Source organism: Neophocaena asiaeorientalis, unplaced genomic scaffold, assembly GCF_003031525.2.
Source record: "Neophocaena asiaeorientalis asiaeorientalis breed wild unplaced genomic scaffold, Neophocaena_asiaeorientalis_V1.1 scaffold39, whole genome shotgun sequence".
Taxonomy (NCBI): Eukaryota; Metazoa; Chordata; class Mammalia; order Artiodactyla; family Phocoenidae; genus Neophocaena; species Neophocaena asiaeorientalis.
Window position 1 is genome coordinate 3,887,213 of NW_020175670.1, and position 19,577 is coordinate 3,906,789.

At 36.3% G+C, this 19,577-nt stretch overlaps 1 protein-coding gene across 4 annotated transcripts in view; it reads right to left on the reverse strand.

The window, feature by feature from the left end:
- GRXCR1 (glutaredoxin and cysteine rich domain containing 1) overlaps positions 1-19,577 on the reverse strand; it is a 313,061-nt gene that overhangs the window by 274,804 nt on the left and 18,680 nt on the right. For all 4 annotated transcript variants that reach the window (XR_003001320.1, XR_003001318.1, XR_003001317.1 and 1 more), the window contains exon 3: positions 11,670-11,756. The gene's annotated coding sequence lies outside the window, so the exon portion shown is untranslated. The remainder of the gene's footprint in view (positions 1-11,669; positions 11,757-19,577) is intronic.

Sequence of the window (19,577 nt, forward strand, 5' to 3'; positions counted from 1 at the left end):
CTCAGAATTCTCTTGTGGCCCTTTCTGTTACCTAGTTAACAACTTTTATACCTTGTTAGCAATTCTTTATATGGACCCCGTTCAAAGCCCTTGGTCCTTGACTGATTTACACGTTCCCCCACTGAAATAATCCATGGCGTTACACACATACACCAAATGAACTAATATATCGGTGCCCCATTCTGGGAAACTATTGTTGGATACCATTTTTTGAGGAATTCTGGAGCTTAGCGGCGCTGGGGGGAGGAGAGGAGAAAGACCATCTAGGGGCGCTCTCAGTCTTTTCACTGCTGCTCTAAACTGGCCCAAAGTTGCGTCAGCAAAGTGAAATCCCTGCAGTTAACCTGGGCCTCTTCCTGAGAAGGTGACTGAGCAGCTACCTATCAGTATGTAAACATACCCCTTGGGGTTTTCCCACTCTTCTAACTCAAGGGCCTTATTCAGGCACCCCTTCCATTAAAATGCCATAGCCCCACTAAAGGAACTCCATCTTCGCACTTCTCTCTCGCTCCCTCTTGCTACAATTACAGTGATGTTTTACCATCCCTTAGGGTTTGATGCCCTAGGCAGCTGCTCAGTTTCTCTGCTCCCTGATGCAGTTCCGCAGTTAAGCATATGAGCTATATTGTTCTCCAGAAAGTAGGACCTCAACCTTTTATATTTCTGAGAATTTTACCTAAAAACGAACTTCAGAAAACAACAGGCATACTGAATTATAATAACTAACACTGAGCCCTAGGCAGTGAGGCAAGTAATAAGCATGCGTAATCTCATAGAATACAATAATGAGGAAGGTACTGTTTTTAGCCCCACTTTCCACATAAGAAATCAAGGCATATAGTGGTCCTGTCATTTGCTCATCTTTTTTACAACAGGATCTAATCCCGGGCCTTCTGGCTCTTAACTTCTCTACTATAGACTGATTCTCATACCAGACCTTGACAGTGGACAGCTCTGTTCGAGTCCTCACAATTCTCTGGAGAGCAAATGCAATCCAAGGCTTCCATTTCTTTCATTGTTTTGGTTCAAAATCTTCAGAAATGGCCTATGAGTACTAAATAGTCTGAAAATGAACTGTTTTCAAGAAAACTTTGTTCAGCACCAGCATAATGATGGACTTTTAAACTAGATGCACACAATTTGTTTGGCTTTAAGCAGCTAGCTCCATGGGGAGTCCATGACAGGCTTTTATGACAAGCCAGTTCTTAAGGAGAATGATACAGAGGTTACGACAAATAAACACATAATTGCACAAGGCAAATACCGAAAATAAGTGTAATAGGTTCAGCAATGCCTCTCCATGAGGGCCACAGTGCATGAAGACTTCATGGAGGCAGCAAGCCTGGACGGTGCCCATTAGCTGATGCAGAGGAGGTGAAGAGGTGGAGCGCTGGCGTTGTTCCACTTGTATCAAGTCAGACTCCGAGTACAGTATAGAATATTATCTGAGCCTATTTTTAAAAGGACCACAAACAGTAAAGAATTTAGGCAATAATCTGACATTATTAGGGAGTAGTCGGGAAGTGCATCACCTACGAATATTGCAGAGGATGTTCACCAGAATTTTGAGAATTTAGGGCCAAATTGCATATGGATTTTCAGCTTTCTTCAATTGACTTCCATAGACAGTGTTTTTAAGTAATGTCAAAAAATCATACCTTCTGAATGAGTATTTTGATCTACACAGTCCAAAGAGTCCAAAAGCAAAGTAGCACGAAATAGAAGGGGTATGCGTGTGTGTGTGCATGCACGCACATGCCAGTCCCCGTTTGCCCCCAGATCTATTCCGTCTCTTCCCCTCTCTGCTCTACATAGCAGTGGGGCTCACCGCTGCAGGCTGTGTTTCCCAGGTGCTGGAGATGGATGGGAGGCTGGGGAAGGAGAGACCAGGGTATTTGTCCCACTGTCTCTCCACCTCAGGCAGTACCTCTGTGGCTCCAGCTCCTCCTGGACAGACCCACCAGGGTTCCAGCTTCTTCGGGGGTAACTCCAGCCCCTGGTCTCTGCCAACAGCATCTCCTCCCTTTGGTGAAGGTAGGCAATGTCTTCCTGCTGCTACAAATTCCTGAGTTATCTCACCATCCCCAACTGAGTCTCTCAACCCCTTTGTGGCCTGAATAACCAAATTAAATGTGCTCTATTAAAAACACCAGAAGTAAAAAAAATTTAAAAAAAAACACCAGAAGTAGTTTCTGTGTTACTGGTTGAACATTGATATAGAGGTGAAGGAGCTCCAGTTATGGAATAATCCTGGCTTCTCTCTGCCATGTGACCATGGAGCCACTGACACAAGAGTAAAATCATTTGACTGATGAGTTGTGGAAGTAGAAATCAGGCACCCAGTCTCTTCCCTTCCCCTTTCCTCTGGAAGTCAGCATACCCCCAGGCAGTGTGTGCTCTGCTCTGCCCTCAGCCACATGGTGAAAGGGTCTGGCCCCAAAGAGGATGCTTGCAGAGTTCTAGGGCTGCCAATGGCTGGGCAAGTCTGCCTAATTTTAAGTTTCTGGATTAGGAAGCCCACTCTTTTACAGATGCAAGTACAGTGTGCTTTATCAGCATTACCAGTAATAAGGGTAATTCCATGGATTCCTCCATGTTTATTACTTTTGTTTCCTATACCTCAATTAGTTCAGAACTCAAACAGGGAAGAGGGTCCTTACTGGGACCCCTCAGAAACCCAGCATACATAATATTCATATATCTTATATTCTAATTAATCATATTCCTAAGTCCCTGGACCAATTATAAATAATAGCTAATCCTATAATTTATAGTGTGCCAGGAATTATTCTAAGTGCTTTACGTATAACTCATTTAATCCTCAAACCAATACAACGTCTATTATTAAAATTCCTGTTTTAGAGCCAAGAGAACAAAACTCAGAGGTATTATATAACTTGCCCAAAGTCACACAGATAATAAGTGGTAGAATCTATAATCAAACTCCAAAAGTTAGGCTATAAAATCTGTACTCTGAAGCACCATGCTATGCTACTTACATTTTAGATTTTAACAAATGATTCTGTACTTCAGCTAATGTGATTTAACTTTCAGTCTTAGATACATCATTTTCAAATATCTCTTGTAACCCAGAAAGCAGTCTCAGCTTTTGCCCCACTTCAACTTTGATATAGAACTCTATATTACTTCCCTGTCCAAGAAGAATCCATTCCCAAGAAAGACATTACTAAGCAATGTAGATTTTACTAAGTATTTCATATAAGAAATGGAAAAAGGGACTAGCATCAAATACCCCATGGCAAACTACAGTGTGTTATGCAATGGACACATTCCTGAAGACTTCAATCATTCTGCTCTGACAACTTGAAAGATAATTATCACAGAAATAAATGTAAACCTTTCCTCTGATGCCCCATAATTCTAGCACCTACCCACGCCATACACAAAAGCTTCCATCCTTTATTACACTCTGCAATTTACTTCTGCTTCTTCCTCCAGACCTGTTTACCTAACCCCCCACCACGAAGTTCAACAAAGATCTCCCAGCCACCGGGGCCTACCCTTCTTAGAAAAAGGGGGAAGTGGATAGAAATAGATTAATACAGTATTGTGTTGGGGCCACTTTATACCAGCTTGCAAGAGCCAGTCGCTATATTTTCAGGAATTCTGCCAGCAGTTCTTAAACAGAGCCTTGTGAAAAAATTAATTACATGAACTTACAGTAAACAAATGGCATTTAAAATGAAGATAATGTAACACAACACTGTAAATCAACTATACTCCAATAAAAATTTTTAAAAATAAAACAAAAGAATGAATAAAATATATTATCAAAATTTGTAAATCTGAAAAAAACCAAATATAATAAATACTCAGAACTGACTACTTCCTACTTCTTTTACTATATTTTGCATTTATCTATGCTTTTGAAGTTATTTACATTTGTTGTAACTGTATGGTAAAAATACTATACAAAGATTTCTGTGTATCACTTCCCAGCTCTGTATTCAACGATGTCATATTGATAGCTTAAAATGAGCCATGGTGGGAGTATTTATGCCATGGAAATGTGCAAATGTTACAAACTAGAGCTTTCTTTTTTCCTGGAGAGTCTATTTACCAGCTTATTTACTAACACACCAGTAAACAGTTAACAGATGATTGATAGATAAATAGATAGATGTAAATGTACATACTTACATATATACATAGATAGTGTAGATAGATCAACATTACTTTCCTTACAAAATACCTCGGTATTTTCTTTAACAAAACTTCTTGTAAATTTCAGCTACAGGACTACACCCTATGTGTATTTCCCATTAGAATATAGAGCACATGGTTTCATACAGGGCATGAAAATTAAAGCTCAAGCAATTCACTGACCCTCCTTTCACATAAACAGACAACAGTAATAGGGAAAGGGAACTAACGATAGAAACCATGTGGATCTGGTACAAAAGTCTCTTTGAAGAGTTGAGGGGAAAGGCTGAGCCAGCACAAGTCCCTGGGAGCACAGCTACATATTCTAAATTATAGGATGTCAGCATAAACATTCTCCAGTAGTAGGGTGCACTTAGAACTTCTTCTCTAAACAAGAAAAATGGTATTTTAAACTGCAATGGACGGTAACCAATTTCTATATAAGAGAGCAAGGCCAAGCAAATTTGCAAAACTTAGCAACTAGAGAACTGAGAACTGCTATTGTGGGGCAATCTTCTCCAGTGCCAACCTAAGTAAACAAAATAGTTTTTTTTAATGTAATGATACTCTATCTCTCGGAGTTTTATATTAATGCTAATGACATTATGCTGCAGTAGTTAACTGAATTTACTACAGTAGTAACTGCAGCTTGAGATCCCAAAGAGCACAGGCAGAGCTCCCAGGCAGCCCATACCTTCTACAGGAATATTTACAAATGCAAAATATTTTTGACAAAAAACTTTAAAACGTTACTTGTTTTATGACTGTCGTTATAAATATTAAAATAAACATAGGGCAGAAGCAATTCAATTCAAATATTTACAATGTTCAAATCACGGTTCTCATCAGCAGGGAGATATAAAGATTATTCCACAAGGGCCCCACTTTGCAGATATGTACAGGGTGGTCGAGGAGACACAACCAAGTGTAACCTGGATAACCTGCCTAACCAGCTTGCAGTACAAATATGGTCACACTTTTAATAATCCAGTTGCCCCATGCCTGAATTATCTAAGCTCTTTCTCCAGCAGAAATCTGGGGGCAGAGTTGCTTATTCAGTTCAAAGAGGACCATTTGAAATCCACAAGACAAAATTAGAGAGTTTGATCTGGGCACTGTGAGCCTCAGTTTACAATTTTCATCACTTCTGTTGCTACCATCTGGTGTCACTATTGAATATGGGTCCTTGCCTTTGGCTGCTAAGTCATCCTTGCAGAGGCTGCAGTGATACTTTGTGCTTTGGCTTTCAAAATTTCATCTCCTTTAGTTTGCAGTCACAAGCCCATCACGCCAAACTAAGAAAATCTGCTACATATTCTGTGTCTACAAAGACAGATGGCCACTTTGGTCCCCTGAAAATGTATAGAGTCTCACCAGATATACTGCACCTTAAACAATTTAGAAAATAATCTGGACTATGATAAATGTGGACACAAATTCAATAGGAACACAGACTACAGTGCAATTAAGTTTGACTGAATATAGAGAGCTTTCCAGAGCCAATGATATTTGATCTGAGACTTAGAGTGTGGATTGTGAAAACAAAGTGAGAAAGGCAGTTACGGGCAAAACAGCCCATGCTGAAATATTCGAAAGTAAAAGGTGACAGAAACACAGGGTTCATGGGTGGCCAGGAATGAAGAGAGTTGAAAAAGGAAAGTAGGATGAAGATCCACCTTTTGTTAGGCTTTGAACATCATGTTAATGAGTTTGAAGTCTATTCTCAAGACAGTGTGAAGCCACTCAAGGATTAAGAGCAAAGAGGTAATGTGCTTGGATCTGTAATTTAGAGAGCTAACTGGTACCTATGCTGAAGGTGGACAGGCTGGAGGCGAGAACCTGAAGCTGTCCAGCAGAGATGGCACAGCTCTGAGAGCAGAGGCAGTGATAACCAAAGGGAAAGAACTGATTCCAGTAGTATTTCAGGATAGAGTTAGAAAATACTAGGGAATAGCTCTATGTAGGGTGAAATGCAGAGGGAAAAGTCAGAAATGATGCTGAGGTTTGTGGCTAGGGAGACTGGATGAAAGCTATGCCATTAGCCGCACTAGGAAACATTAGAAGAGGAGAGTTGTAATGGGACCACAAATAATGGCATTCTTTTGGACACAGTGAGTTTGATGTGCCCACAGGACATTCATGTGGAAAAGCACTTTCTAAATTCACATTATAAAAAAAAAAAGGAAATGCTTTTATTTGTCTCTGGGCTCAAAATGGTAATAACTGTGCTGTAAGGACATAAAAAACACTCCCTACAACAAAATTTCTCATCACATACCAATATTCTGCTACAAAAACATTTCTGGCACCTATAAGACCGAATAGACAGGTTGAAAATACGTATTATTTTTTGTTGGTGTATTTATAGAATGATACACTACAAATTGATGCAAATGAAAAAGATTACCTAATAAATAGCAAGGATTCACAGTTGGCTATTTGGAAAAAATATATGGATTAGAGACTTATCTCATATCATAAACCAAGTTAAATTACAAAAAAATTAAAATAGAAGATAATGAAGGTATATATTTCTGCAATCTCTGGATCTCAGGATGAGAAATATCTTGTATACTTAAAAACAATGGAAAAAGTCACATCATTTATACTTAATAAATCTGACTTTGTGAGCACTTTATATTTCTCTCCTTCAATGAGAAACATTAGCTAAATTAAAAGGACATAATATATGGAAATTTATAAGTAACAAATATAAGAGAAGAAAAATTAGTATTATTTATATATAAATATCTAATAAGATTCCTTAATAAGAAGAGAGAAAAAGTTACAGATAGACAATAAATATTCACCTCACTTAGAATGAAGAAACTTTATATATTTTTAAAAACTGTATGAGAAAACAAAACACTAGTAAGTTTGCAATAAACAGACCCTCTCAAATATAGCTGATGAGAGTGCTGTTTTAATTTTTTAAAAAGAAAACTGGCAATATTTATCAAATTTGTGCTTGTCCCAATTCTGATACCATTCAAAATGCAGACAATAATTTATATTGTTAAACATTTAAATGCTTATCTTTAAACACATTTAAAGATTTACATATTTCAAAATGTATATACTGATGTTTATAATCATGAAAAAATAGCAAATAATGTAAAAGTCTAAGGGACTGATTTAGATATAATCATCTTAGATGTAATCAGTATAAAAGTGTGAGTGTAAGAGATGGTTCAATAAAAAGAAAAAAGATCCACACGCATAATATGTGCAAATTCTAGACACTGCCCGGAAAGGGAAGGAGTGTGTTCCTCTCTTCCTCTCCTCTCATTCCTACTTTCTGGAATTTGAGAGTAACGGTGGAAGATGGAAGCCCTATGTTGATGATAGCCAATCCCCAGATAGAGCCTGGATCCCCAACAAAGACCCCCTCATAATGCCCTTGACTCATCTAATGCAGGTATACCTGCCATATACATGCTGTATACATTCAGTGTTCTAAGTGACAACACTGTATAACTATACGCACAATCAGCTACAGAAATTAATGTTTTGCTCATTGATCAGAATTTGGCAACAGACCTGTGGAGGTTTGGGTACATCTGTGTGTCAGAGCAGATGGATGAGAAATAGCACATAGATCCATGTGCCCCCTGCCATTCTCCTTTACCATTTAAGAGAGATCAGAGTCTCCTTTTCTTATGCTTTAAAATAATGTCATTGAACTATTGAAAAATGCATTGAACTATTCCAGAAAACAGATAAAGTTCTCAAGGAGAATTTGTCAACTGTTAAAAAAGTGGACAAGTTGACAATTGCCCCTGGAAAATATTGACAAATAAAGCCCAAATTATTACAAGGTTATGGCAGAGGCTGCTAGTTTGTCCCAATATGCATCTTCCCCTACTTCTTTAGTAACATAACCACCAATTTTTAGCTCAGAATAGGGTTGCCCAGAATAAAATGTACATTTCACAGTCTCTCCTATAGCTAGACATGGCCATGTGACTAGATTCTGGCCAATAAGATATAAGCAGAAGAGGAGTGTGAGAACTCCAGGAAGCATTCTTCTTTAAAGGGAGGGGTGCACCCTTCCTCTTTCATGCTGGTTGAGAGCACATATGAGCTTTTTATCTGGAGCAGCCATATTGGACCTTCCATTGGAAGCTATGTGTTAAGATAGCAGAGGGACAACATTTCTAACTATAAGAGAAATGCAAATCAAAAGTACAATGAGGTATCAGCTAACACCAGTCAGAATGGCCAACATCAGAAAGTCTACAAATAATAAATGCTGGTGAGGGTATGGAGAAAAAGGATCACTTCTACACTGTTGGGGGAAACTAACGCAACATTGTAAATCACCTATATTTCAATAAAAAAATTTTTTTAAATAGGAATACCCACAAAAAAAAAAAAAAGATAGCAGAGGGACCTGATAGAAGGAGTCTGAGTCCCTCATGACTGTGGAGTCTCCTTATTAGTAATAGATTGCCTACTTCTTTTTCCTGTTTATGAGAAAGAGAAATAGATCCTACCTTCTTTAAGCCACTCTTACTTTGGGCCTCCTGTCAAGCTTAAATGTTACAAACATCAAAACTATAACATTGTTCTATGTTCCCAAAAGTATCAGAAGGGAATTACTATTTTCAATGAATCATCACCATCATTTCTCAGATTCCTCCATAAGTGATATAAAGACAATTAACTTCAATGCAATATTAAATTGCTAAACATATCAACAATCACTCAAGCAGAACAATAATCGCAATATAAATTTATATTAAAATCGCTTAATTATTAAGACATTAACGTCTGATAACAAAAGAGACTAGTTTACTGGTGTCTTGCCTTGCTTCCTTCCAAAGGGAACAGTTTTCAAAAACGCTCAGGAAAAAATTATGAAGTAACAGTGAGAATCAGCCACATTAAGAAGAGTTAACAATAGAATGAGAAAAAAATAGCAATTAATGCCTCTTTGAAGGTCTATGAAAGAGAAACAGACTCACAAACATAGAGAACAGACTTGTGGTTGCCAAGGGGGAGGAGGGTGGGGGAGGGATGAAGTGGGAGATTGGGGTTAGCATATGCCAACTATTATATATAGAATGGATGAAAAACAAGGTCCTACTGTATACCACAGGGAACTATATTCATTTTCATATTTATTTATATACATGTGAATATGTCATATTCACATGTATATAAAATACTTCTAGAAGACTATTGAACTCACAGAGATGTAAAAATCTACCACAGATCAAGTCTACGACCCAAATTCAAAGCAGATTTCTCTTAAAAGTAGAGCATAATTACAGGAATGTGAAAAAAAATCAAATCTACAAGATTCTTTCTGGCCAACCCTCCTCCATTCTGCCCAAAATACATCGAAGAAGTCCTAATGAGTAATAAAACCTAGAAGAGTAATAAAACCTAGAAGAAGTCCTAATGAGTAATAAAACCTAGAAGAGTAAAGGGCTGAACCCTCCCATTTGAAAAGATTGATACATCTAATCTTTTATCTGTTTTTTCTATCTAGGTATAAGTCCAGTGACCATATAGTTAGCATCATTCATCAAAAATTATGATGCATTTCTCTTCAAAAGATAATAATGATTTATTAACCTGAAACATGAAATTAAATGACATCCTTAAGAAAATGTAATCAAAGTAAATAGTGATAACACATGCATACATATATATGTAATACCTAGTACATAAAAAAATAAGAGAGGAAAAGGGGAAAATGATGGAGGACGGGGTTCTTCCTTCTAGAAAAATGCCAGAAAATAAATGTAGAAGTAATAGAATTCAAAAAATCACCATTCTGCAACCCTGTGTGATATCTGATTCAGACAAGGATCCAAAAGGATGTTAATACCATTCAGTGAAAAGTTGTTAAAAAGCAGAATAATACATCCTATGATCTCGAAGTATCATACCACTTTTGATTTACAAGAGGAAGGGGTACCTTATGTTGCAGAGCTATAGCAGACATCACCTAACTAAATAACCAAGCTGTTCATCAAGAATGGCACAAACAGACATCATGTGCTACCTAATGGGATGCAACAGGAAGTACACAAGTGGGAAGTGGGACGTTTTTCTAAATAACTAACCCACACTCCAGAAATGTCAATGGCATGAAAGCAAACAAAAAGACAGAGGGGTGGCTCTAGATAAACAAGATGAAAAAGACATGGGATTGGGATTGACTTATATACACTAATATGTATAAAATGGATAACTAATAAGAACCTGCTGTATAAAAAATAAAATAAAATTCAAAAAAAATAAAGACTTGAATAAAAATATCTCAGATGTTATGCAAACATCTAGATCAATAATTCACAATAAACTACAATTTATTTTTTCACTTCAGAAAAAAAAATAAATTAAATAAAAATAAATAAATAAAAGATGACAGCAAAATGCATTGCATTTTGAATTTAAAAAAACATATGTGAGATTTCTTTAGTAATTGGAGAAATTTGAATATGGACCAAATATTTGATTATATTACTGAACAAATGTTAAACTTATTTGCTGTCTAGTAGTATTGCAGTTATATAAGAGAAAGTTCCTGTCCTTGGAGATACACGTTAAATTACTTAAAGGTGAACTGTTATAACATCTGCAACTTATTTCTAATAATTCAGGGAAACGTGTGTTTGATACACATGATTATATACACACAGAAAAAGAAAGAAAAAGCATACGTGGCAAGATGTTAACTGGTAATTCTAAATAAAGAATATAGTGTTGCTTATTGGACTATTCTCAACTTTCATAGCATTGAAATTCAAAATAAATTGTGGAAAAAAAAGAGCTAAAGGGAAAAGGAGGGAAAGGTGGTTAATATGGAAGCTCTTCAAGATAATTCCATGTAGAAGGTGGCTCCTATTATATCATTTAAATGCTATGTTAGAGGCAAGATAAATATATAGTATGATATAATATTATATATGATATATGGCATGATATATGACATGTCATGATATGACATATGATATACATGATATGGTAATCACCTCTGAAGAAAATATCCAAACACATTAACTAAAAGATTAAATTCAGTTAAGTTAAAAATATCTGGAAGCATACATAACTACAGCCATATAACAGTGAAGTTTAATCTCAATTTTACTATCTACTAGTTGTGTAATCTTGGGCATGATACTTAACATTAACTTGACATTTCTTGGATTTCCCTTCTGCAAAACAAAGATGACAATACATAACTCATATGGTTGCTTTGATAAATAAATGCTGTAATGCTGCAGGTCAGTGGGTCTCAGTCTTCAGTTGCGTCCCAGTCACCTGGAAGGTTTGTCGCCACCCCCAGAGTGTCTAATTAATTAGGCTTGGGGTGGAGCCTGAGAGTGTGCATTTCCAATAAGTTCCCATGTGATTATGGTGCTGTTGGTCTGGGGACCACACTTTGAGAATTACCGCTATAGATATTCAAATTGAAAAATGTGCACCCCTTACCAGCAGCAATAGAGAGAGAAATCTGTCCCTCTGCCTCCCAGGGTGACATCTATTACCTTGAGTAGGCTCCTTCACCATCCCATGGTCACATGCATTTTTTTCTTTAGCTGGAGATCCTCACCATTCCCATCTGTGTCTTGAGCCTGAACACACATAAGTGTCTCATTAGCCAAGAACTGAGCATAACACGTAAGCTGCACTTAGTTCCACTACAGTTTCTTTTTTGGAAACAGGTGTCATATGTAAAATCTACACATATTTCTTCTGGAATTAGTCTGCTACATCAATGCCTGTGTGTCGGGTGTTCAGAGTGAACTGTGTCCCCGTGGTACCTTTCATGAGCATCTGGCATAAATCTCAGAGCCATTCTACCCAGCTGGATGTCTGCCCTGATTCCTAATTTTCATCTATGTTTCCTGCTAGAAAAACAGTATAGCTGTGACCTTCAGCCTGATCATGTTGGATCCTTCTCACACCCCCACTCCCAGCATGACCTCAAGGATAGACAGAGAAATCAAATTTCTAGGATCGGACTGTGTGAACAAGAAAGCTCACTGCCATAGACCTCATGTGCCCCAGCTTAGACCTCCTTTTCATGCCACTGTCCATATCAAGTTCAAGATTACTCTGCAATCTGACTTGGGTTTTTGAACCTCAACCCCTCACGGATGCTTATAAGAGGAACAGTGTAATAGATTGTAAAGAGCATGGGTTCTGGAGACCCAAAGACTTAAGTTAGAATCCTAGCTTGATTACCAGCTTAGGAAGCCCTTGACCAAATTACTTAAGGTCACTTGAGCCTCTGTTTGCTTATTTGTACGATGGGAATAACAATTTGATTCATAAGATTAAATGAGATAATGCATATGAAAACACTGAATTCAGTGTCTGACTATAGTATGAAATATGAGTTATGTATGAGTTATGTATATGAGTATGTATGAGTTATGTATATGAGATATGAGTTATGTATGAGTTATGTATATAAGTATGAGATATGTTAGATTTTTTTAAAAAAATCATAGTGATGATGAAGAGGATGATGACAACTGACAGAGGGAGGACAAGAAAGAAAAACATTCCTATTGGTGAAGTTAAATCTTTGGCTATTTTCTGGCCAGCTTCTGCCCCACATTTATCCCTCCACCTTAAACTCCCACCATGCCTTATATCTCATAGGACTTTAAAAATAAATTTAAAAATCTTTCCAATGGCTGCCCTAAATCTTAAGATCCAGGAATGGTCATTCTGTTCTTCCCATGATAGACAGAACTTAAAGAGTTAATAGGGACAATTACTCTGCTTCGCAGAATTTCTTAACGGTGGAGAGGTTCCCAGGAGCCCTCTCTTTATGTAGGGCTAGGAGTCTGGAGGTTGGAAACGTTGCCCCTAAGAAAGCCGAACCACACAGTGCTCTATTCTGCAATCTCATGAAATGGGCTCCTTAGTGAGAGACACATGCAATAGATGAAAAAGCAATGGACGAGAAGTTAGAACAGCTGGATTTCAGTTGCAATCTCTCATCAATAACTAGTTGTATAGCCCTGGACACTGTTTCGGAGTATTTTCTCTCTTCCCTTGTGTGTAACATATATACTCACTCTGTAGGATCTCTTCTACCTTTCAAAAATTATGGTTATCTCTGTTTTAATTTTGGCCCTGGATTAGTCTTCCATACTGGAAGAATCATAATTGACATATAGGTTTGTCAATTTCACAGTTCATTTCATGAAAGTCCTTACAGTCACCCAGTAGCTAGCATCAATAACTACATCACAGGAACTTCCCTGGTGGTCCAGTGGTTACGACTTCACCTTCCAATGCATGGGGTGCAGGTTCTAAGATCCCACATGCCTCACGGCCAAAAAACCAAACCATAAAAAAACAGAAGCAATATTGTTAACAAATTCAATGAAGACTTTAAAAAATGGTCCACATCAAAAAAAAAAAAAGAAAATCTTTAGGAAAAAAAAAGAACTACATCATAATTGTGATGCACCACCTTGAATAAAAAACAGAAGAAAATAACACTGCATTCAAGTAAGATTTATGGAAAGGTAGTCCAAAATCTCATGGATATACACTTATTGTATCGACATTTCTGTAGCTCCAGTTATGCCCTAAAGTACAAAAATAAATGCCTTTAACCTTTAAAAAAGCTACAATCAGGTAACAAAACAGCTTCCACAACATGATTTGATTTTTAAAGAACATACATACAGTTATGGACACCAAGGTAATGGTGGTGTTTATCACTCAACGATGGTTACAGATTTTGTAAATTGTTTTTTCTTATTATCAGTATTTTCTAATCTTCTACCATGTGCATGTATTTCTTTTGTAATAAAAAACAAAATGCAACATTCTGAATCCTGCTTCTCTATTTCACAGTGTTTTATAGTTTCTCTGCCTGAAAAGTAATTCAGAGTACTACACTTCTAATCTTTTTATGGATGAAAACGAGAAAAAACCATTCATAGCTCCCTAGCATGTTTTCCAAGCAGAACATTTTTTTCCATTAAACTCTATCCCATCTTTAAGAACTCTCTTATTGAGGTGTCCTTAAACTACTGCCCTTAATTATGACTGTTTCTCATAAAGAAGCAAAAAGTGCTCAGCCTGACACACACACACACACACACACACACACACACACACACACACACACACACACACACACACACAAAGGGTTGCAGGTTTCAGAGCTCAGATTCACCGGCTCTTCCCAAAACCAGTTATAGAGGTTTTCACCCTGGGACACCTTAACAAACTGAAGGAGGCACAAAAGCAGAGTTGCCTACCTGGATCTGAATCCTACTCTAGGTTGAGTCATGACTCTGCTATCCTCAAGTTGTGTGACCTTGAGTCCTTTACTTCCCCTCTCACAGCCTCAGTTTTCCCATCTGCAAAATGAGTACACAACGTTGTCAGGACTGCGTGAGATCCTACTCGTAAAAAGGCACAGTCCAGTGCATGGAAAATAGTAATTACTTATTGGAGCATCGAATGGCTCAATAAATTTAACTATAATTAATTCTAAAATAAAACTTAAGCCTCCTCCCAAATAACTTCAGAAACTTAGCTTTTTTGGTCCAGTACAAAATCCCACCCCATCCTCATCAGTTTTCTCCTATTTGAGAGGAAAAAATATACTTAAAGTATATTTTAGGTAATTTTTCTGCTTCGATTTTATTATATCAAAAGTCTACCTACACAATTTCTCAATTTTAAAATCTTTTAATGCTCAAATGAGCAATTTCTATTTCTTAATAAAAAGATTATTATTTCTCAGAAGTAGAATTAATATCTAATCCATCTAACTACACAAACAGAATTTTTTGAGGCGGAAGGAAATTCAGAAGTAGCAGTATCTTGTCTATTCAGACAGATGCCCATTAATACAAACTTATGTTTATATAAGTTTAAAAAATATTTTGAATATTCACATATTCACACTCACTAGCTTTTAAGTTCCTAGCACTAAAACAAAAAGACACTCTGTTAAATGTTATATTCAAAAGGGATGGTACAGTGTCTGTTAGTACATAAACTTAATCTTTCTTAAATTAATTATCAAACTTTTTGGGTAGCAACTCAGTGGGGCAGTCTACTATAAAATGAAAGCAGAGGGATGTTGAAAGGACCATCCCCATTACCTTTCATGTTTCACTGATTTACTTATTAATCTGTTGTTCTTGTAAAGGCCTCTAATGGTTAATCTTGCTATTGCAATGTACTAGCTCTGCCTTGTGAGTGGGAAAGTACTTGACCCATCTTTAAGTGTGGTTTATAATAATACCTGCTTCATAGAGACATTGTGAGGATTAGATGAGACAAATGTATAAATCATTAGCAGAATCTGAATATAAGTGCTTATTAAATTTTATGCAATATTATTATCATTATTTTTTATTACTGAGAAAATATGAGCATTGGAGAAGTTAACTTCTTAAGGTTTCTTTAAAGAAGACTATTTGAAGGAGATTAAGTTCCCATGAGAATAGCAATATGTCCTGGTCTATCTTCAAAGTTCATTCCTTGATAAATTAATTCCTCTTGTTACTCCCTTGGGCCAGCTTAGGAGAAAACCTCTTCAATTCCCTACTCATGGGGTGATTTTACCCCATGAAGTTGACATTCACCTGGTTGAGCTCAGCCCTTCACAACCAGTAATTAGGACTTTTTTTTTCCTTAACTATAAAACCATTTAAAAATATGAGTACAAAATACAATGTGACAGATACCTGTAACAATGCTAAAATAGCAAGATTAAGCATACACTAATATTTTGCTTTCTTTACTTCAATTCTCTCACTTTCTTTTCTAAAAAATGAAATGTTATACCTACATCTCTACCCTCAATCTGCCATCTTCCTCCCCAGCAGTAACCACTATCCTAATGCTGATGTGTATTAGATTCATGACATTCTTCTACTTCATTACATATGTAGCATCCATAAATAGTACTATTTTTAAATTCTACATAAATGAATTATACTTAAAGTATAATTTGCAACTTACTCTTTTTTATTCAGCATTGCATTTTTGAAATAAACCATACGTACTCTTGTAGATCTGGAACATTCATTGCAAATCTTTGCATAGTAATTGTTTGAATAAACAATGGTTTATACATTTATTCACTGTTAAATGGATTATTTCCCTTGTTACAAACCTGCTCAAAGATTCTCCCTGTGCACAAATGCCTGGGGTTTTCTAGGGTAAAGAAGTAATAAAATAGTAGGATGGACACCAGGTGCAAATTCACCTCTACAAAGTACTCACAAATTGCTCTCCAAAGTCAGCAAACCAATTTACACTCCAACCAACTTGTATGTGGTTTCATCTTCCCCCACATCCTCATGAATGCTTGGTACTGTTATATGTATTGAATTTTTCTTATTTGTCATTGATATTATTTTCACATCTGCCTGAATTATTTGCCAATCCAATCATCTGCCAGGAATCTTGTAATGTCATTTTCTGAAAAAAGTCTTTGTAATATCAGGAGACAGAGCAAATGGATGCATGAGTCTAACAATTGAATCATTCATGAAGGATATTTTCTTAAATAAAAAGATAAAATCAGTGAAGGGGATGAGTCAACATCTGAAAATATAAATATGAACCAAAAATCATGTTCTTCTTACAAGGCAGCTGGAGGTAAGCCAACAAAAGAAATCCTAAAGTTCAACTCCTGCTCTGAAATTTAGGGTCATTTAGATTGTATTCATTCCTTAAGAAACCACAAAAGCTGCGATTTCCTCTTTGTATCTTTCAGAAGCAGGGCAGAAATAAAGTCCTCATAGAAATTAATAAATATTGCTGTGAGATCTCATATTCCACTTAGCTGGCAGATCAAGACTGGTTCAATAATTTATATATCAGTTGAGGATAAACTAATGAGCTCTGTGTATGAGGTTGCGTTTATGTAAACGGAATTGTATCCAACTCGTTCATGTTACAAATGTACTTGCTACTGGGTCTTCAGAAAAATAAAAACCACAGTGGTCCTATGAACACGAATGCCAATATTTTTATACAAAGTAATATTAAACACAATAATCTACTACACATTCCTACCTACCAATATTGTACCCATTTCAAGATAAAATTATGAAGAATAATCCTCGCCTTGATAAATGTAATTTTTAAGATTTAAAAAAACATTTAGTTGTTGCTTCTGTCATTTTTGTTTCCTTTTGTTATTCTATTCCCATTTATACTGCCTACCATTGAAAGATAATACTCAGCTATGTAAACTGTCTTTCATTATGGTCTAATCATTGGGATGTATTCTAAGTAATCTTACAGAAGAAAACGTTCAAACACCTAGAAATAATATCTATACAGATCCAAATGAAAATAAAGCTGATGCTTGGTACTGGCACATTACATTCTAAGGCAGCCATAAAGGTTCTATGATCTGGATCTCAACAAGACTCTCTGTAAAATATTTAAAATAATTTCCTAGTGTTAATGTTAATTTCACATTAGATAAAAATATATTGCATGCCCTTTCATTTTCATGACTTATTTCTAAGAGGGAGTAGGAGAAAGACTGCTTTGATATAAAGACCTTTTGAAATTGACAATGCTTGATCACTGGATATTCAATAGAGGCAATGATTCAACTAAATTTATATTTGTAAGTGTAATCATTTACTAAGAAATGATTTTTAACAAGCCAAAATATGCATATTATTAATAAAACAATGCAGTGACTTTAGATTTTAGATATCTAAAGAAAACTGTATCCAACGGAGATACAAAAGGAGAAGTTACAACAGACACCACAGAAATAAAAAGCATCCTAAGAGACTACTACAAGCAACTCTATGCCAATAAAATGGACAACCTGAAGAAATGGACAAATTCACAGAAAGGTATAACCTTCCAAGACAGAACGAGGAAGAAATAGAAAATATGAACAGATCAATCACAAGTAATGAAATTGAAACTGGGATTAAAAATCTTCCAACAAACAAAAAGTCCAGGACCAGACGGCTTCACAGGTGAATTGTATCAAACATTTAGAGAAGAGCTAACACCCATCCTTCTCAAACTCTTCCAAAAAATTGCAGAAGAAGGAACACTCCCAAAGTCATTCTATGAGGCCACCATCACCCTGATACCAAAACCAGACAAAGATACTACAAAAAAAGAAAACTACAGACCAATGTCACTCATGAATATAGATGCAAAAATCCTCAACAAAATACTAGCAAACAGAATCCAACAACACATTAAAAGGATCATACACCATGATCAAGTGAGGTTTATCCCAGGAATGCAAGGATTCTTCAATATACGCAAATCAATCAATGTGATTCATCATATTAAAAGACTGAAGAAGAAAAACCATATGATCATCTCAATAGATGCATAAAAAGCTTTTGAAAAAATTCAACACCCATTTATGATAAAAACTCTCCAGAAAGTGGGCATAGAGGGAAACTACCTCAAAATAATAAAGGCCATATATGACAAACCCACAGCCAACATCATTCTCAATGGTGAAAGCATTCCACTAAGATCAGGAACGAGACAAGGATGTCCACTCTCACCACTATTATTCAACATAGTTTTGGAAGTCCTAGCCATGGCAATCAGAGAACAAAAAGAAATAAAAGGAATCCAAATCGGAAAAGAAGAAGTAAAACTGTCACTGTTTGTAGATGACATGATACTATACATAGAGAATCCGAAAGATGCCACCAGAAAACTACCAAAGCTAATCAATGAATTTGGTAAAGCTGCAGGGTACAAAATTAATGCACAGAAATCTCTTGCATTCCTATACACTAATGATGAAAAATCTGAAAGAGAAATTAAGGAAACACTCCCATTTGCCACTGCAACAAAAAGAATAAAATATCTAGGAATAAACCTACCTAGGGAGACAAAAGACCTGTATGCAGAAAACTATAAGACACTGATGAAAGAAATTAAAGATGATAACAACAGATGGAGAGATATACCATGTTCCTGGAATTGAAGAATCAATATTGTAAAAATGACTATACTACCCAAAGCAATCTACAGATTCAATGCAATCCCTATCAAATTATCAATGGCATTTTTTACAGAACTAGAACAAAAAATCTTAAAATTTGTATGGAGATACAAAATCCCCGAATAGCCAAAGCAGTCTTGAGGGAAAAAATTGGAGCTGGAGTAATCAGACTCCCTGACTTCAGGCTATACTACAAAGCTACAGTAATCAAGATAGTATGGTACTGGGACAAAAACAGAGATATAGATCAATGGAACTGGATAGAAAGCCCAGAGATAAACCCACGCCCCTAGGGTCAACTAATCTATGACAAAGGAGGCAAGGATATACAATGGAGAAAAGACAGTCTCTTCAATAAGTGGTGCTGGGAAAACGAGACAGCTACATGCAGAAAAATGAAATTAGAACACTCCCTAACACCATACACAAAAATAAACTCAAAATGGAT